The following is a 4161-nucleotide window of genomic DNA, read 5'->3' as shown; positions in this document are numbered from 1 at the left end:
ATCTTAAAGGAAATCAGTCCTGAATATTCATTGGAAGGACTGATGTTGAAGCTGAAACTCCACTATTTTGCCCACCTGATGCGAAGAGCTGACTCATTTGAAAAGACCCTGATGTTGGGAAAGATTGAAGGCAGGAAGAGAAGGGGACGACAGAGGATGAGATGGTTAGATGGCATCACCAACTCAATGGACATGCGTTTGGGTAAACTCCAGGAGTTGGTGATGGACAGGGAGGCCTGGCGTGCTGTGGTTCATGGGGTCACAAAGAGTCAGACACAACTGAGCTACTGAACTGAAACTGAATAGTTCTAAGCAGAAATGATCAGCGGAAAAAAGGGGTAGGTAAGAAGGGTGATGAGACCCTGATGTGAATGATGATCTCAGACACCACACACATTATTTTAATGACCAGCTGGAATGTGTTCTTTGTAAAGATGGACTTGGCTTAAGAACCTCTAAATGGGGTCATGAAGATACTTTTTTCCCCAGTATGCATAACTATTTCTTTAAATAGCACAGTACGTTTAAAAAACTATAAGAAACTCATCATGCTTTGAATTCTGAACCACACGTTGAATTTGGACTCTCTTGGCAAAATCCAAACAAACTGGATATTTCCATTATATTGATGATACCAAGACTTTTCTAGTGATGATGTGGCCACTAGTCCAGTTGTTCCCAAAGCCAAGCTTTACTTCCTCCACTCAGGATTCCTTCCTCCATAAAAAAATAAAAATAAAATAAAACAAAACTATATTTGCTGACTGCATTGTTGTAAAGACAAGTATAACCCCAATCAGATTATGTCCATTTTTTCTTCTAATTTCAAAAAAACTTAAGTTTTTTGTGAGTCCTAGGTACCTTACACCTAGTGGTGGTGTTAAATTAATGAAACAAGAATACCATTAGACTGATGGTTCTAATACCTTTAACTGTTGTTCTGCTGCTAAGTCATGTCTAACTCTTTGTGATCCCATGGACTGCAGTATGCCAGGCTGTTCTGTCCTCCACTATCTCCTAGAGTTTGCACAAACTCATGTCCATTGAGTCTGTGATACTATCTAACCATCTCATCCTCTGCTGCCCCCTTCAATTTTTTGCCTTCAATTTTTCCCAGCATCGGGATCTTTTCCAATGAATCGGCTCTTCACATTAGGTGGCCAAAGTATTGGAACTTCAGCTACAGCTTCAGTCCTTTTAAAGAATAGTCAGTGTTGATTTCCTTTGGAATTGACTGGTTTGATTTCTTTGCAGTCCAAGGGACTCTCAAGAGTCTTCTCTAGTACCACAATCTGAAAGCATCGATTCTTCGGTGTTCAGCCTTCTTTATGGTCCAACTGTCTCATCTGTACATGACTATTGGAAAAAGCATAGCTTTGACTATATGGACCTTTGTTGGAAAAGTGATGTCTCTGCTTTTTTAATATGCTGTCTACGTTTGTCATAGCTTTCCTTCCAAGGAGCAAGCATCTTTTAATTTCATGGCTGCAGTCACTGTCTGCAGTGATTTTAGAACCCAAGAAAATTGACAAGGTTTTCCCCGTTACTGTAGATGCTTAGGACATGGCAACCCACTCCAGTATTCTTGCCTGGAAAATCCCATGGACATGGGAGCCTGGAGGGCTATGGTCTGTGGGGTCTCAAAGAGTCAGACATGACTGAATTGACAGCACATACAGCACAGATGCTTGTCTCCACTCTAGATCCAAGGAAATTCATCATGAAGGTCCTTCCCACCAGACCTCAGTGCTTCTCCAAGCAGAGGTCACACAGCCCAAGGGGGTTCAGAAAGAACAATCTGTCTCTGCCAAAACCTGTCTCCAGAAGTCATCAAACCTGATCTGGCCCCAGTTGTACTCTGAGACCACAACTAACAGGAAATTAGCAGCAGCCTTTGCCAGCCCCACAAATTCGGAGTCCCAACTCCTCAATCTGTGCTACTCCAAGAGTCTTCTGAGCCAACTCTGATGCTGCAACATATGGTCTTCAATTTTGTCCAGGGTTCTTTGTGGGGACCAGGGGATGGCTCCCAAGAGAAGTTTAGAGGGAGCTCAGCCCAGCCTATAAGCACCACAAGGGCCTGGATGTCTCTGGCATACTGGTCTGGTTCTCTAGCATCTCTTGGGACACTGCCTGTATCAGTGGTATGCTGGCATGCCCACCACCCTTTCTCAGTGAGGGTTCATCATTTGCAGCTTACAGCAATCTTCAGCTTCATTTTACAAACAGAGATATTTGGAAGACTTTCAAAGCACAGAGCTAGAGACAGTTTAAGGAGTCACATAAATAATTTATATGCTGATTACATCCTGATCTACTGACTTGTATGGGCAAAAGTGAAGTCACTCAGTCATGTCCGACTCTTTGTGACCCCGTGGACTGTAGCCTCCTACAGTCCAACCAGGCTCCTCCATCCATGGGATTCTTTAGGCACCATACTGGAGTAGGTTGCCATTTCCTTCTCCGGGGGATCTTCCCTTACCCAGGGATCAAACAGGTCTCCCATATTGCAGGCAGATGCTTTAACCTCTGAGCCACCAGGGAAGCCCTGGTTTAGGCAAAAGCCTAGCTTTAAATCCCACAAACCTAATTGAAGGTTAAAGTAACAGTTCTGATAAGAAATTAGAGGGAACCAAAACCAAGGTGGAGAATGTTTCCTGAATGTTGTTATACTTCCACTCCATTTAATGAAAAATTCCCTGACTAGAGAAAAATATTTTCTTCTAATATGTATCAATGAACATATCATATCTAATATACATATTTATCTAATATACAAACATATCTATATAATTAAGAGTAGCTATCAATCTGAATCATGACTCTACTATTTAAGCAAAATTTTAGACATTAGTATGACTCAATTTCAAGTAGGATTTGTTTCATAGGATTGCTATGAGGATTGATGAGGTTTAAGGAGGAAAGTGAAAAGGCCAGCTTAAAACTCAATATTAAAAAAATAAGATCAAGGCATCCAGTCCCATCACTTCATGGCAAATAGAAGAGGAAAGGTGGAAGCAGTGACAGAATTTCTTCTTCTTCGGCTCTAAACTCACTGTGGATGGTGACTGCAGGCATGAAATGAGAAGATGACTGTTTCCTGGCAGGAAAGCTATGACAAACTTAGACAGTATGTAAAAAAGCAAAGATATCATTTTGCCAACAAAAGTCCATATCAGATCAGATTAGATCAGATCAGTCGCTCAGTCGTGTCCAACTCTTTGAGACCCCATGAATCGCAGCATGCCAGGCCTCCCTGTCCATCACCAACCCCCGGAGTTCACTGAGACTCACATCCATCGAGTCAGTGATGCCATCCAGCCATCTTATCCTCTGTCGTCCCCTTCTCCTCTTGCCCCCAATCCATCACAGTTCAAAAGCATCAATTCTTCAGTGCTCAGCCTTCTTCACAGTCCAACTCTCACATCCATACATGACCACTGGAAAAACCATAGCCTTGACTAGACGAACCTTTGTTGGCAAAGTAATGTCTCTGCTTTTCAATATGCTATCTAGGTTGGTCATAACTTTCCTTCCAAGGAGTAAATGTCTTTTAATTTCATGGCTGCAATCACCATCTTTTGGAGCCCAGAAAAATAAAGTCTGACACTGTTTCCACTGTTTCCCCATCTATTTCCCATGAAGAGGTGGAACCGGATGCCATGATCTTCATTTACTGAATGTTGAGCTTTAAGCCAACTTTTTCACTCTCCACTTTCACTTTCATCAAGAGGCTTTTGAGTTCCTCTTCACTTTCTGCCATGAAGGTGGTGTCATCTGCATATCTGAGGTTATTCATATTTCTCCCGGCAATCTTGATTCCAGCTTGTATTTCTTCCAGTCCAGCATTTCTCATGATGTACTCTGCATATAAGTTAAATAAGCAGGGTGACAATATACAGCCTTGATATACTCCTTTTCCTATTTGGAACCAGTCTGTTGCTCCATGTCCAGTTCTAACTGTTGCTTCCTGACCTGCATACAAATTTCTCAAGAGGCAGATCACGTGGTCTGGTATTCCCATCTCTTGAAGAATTTTCCACAGTTTATTGTGATCCACACAGTCAAAAGTTTTGGCATAGTCAATAAAGCAGAAAGAGATGCTTTTCTGGAACTCTCTTGCTTTTTCCATGATCCAGCGGATGTTGGCCATTTGATCTC

This window comes from Bison bison, unplaced genomic scaffold (assembly GCF_000754665.1).
Source record: "Bison bison bison isolate TAMUID 2011002044 unplaced genomic scaffold, Bison_UMD1.0 scf7180017864108, whole genome shotgun sequence".
Lineage (NCBI taxonomy): Eukaryota > Metazoa > Chordata > Mammalia > Artiodactyla > Bovidae > Bison > Bison bison.
This window is presented reverse-complemented; position numbering follows the sequence as displayed.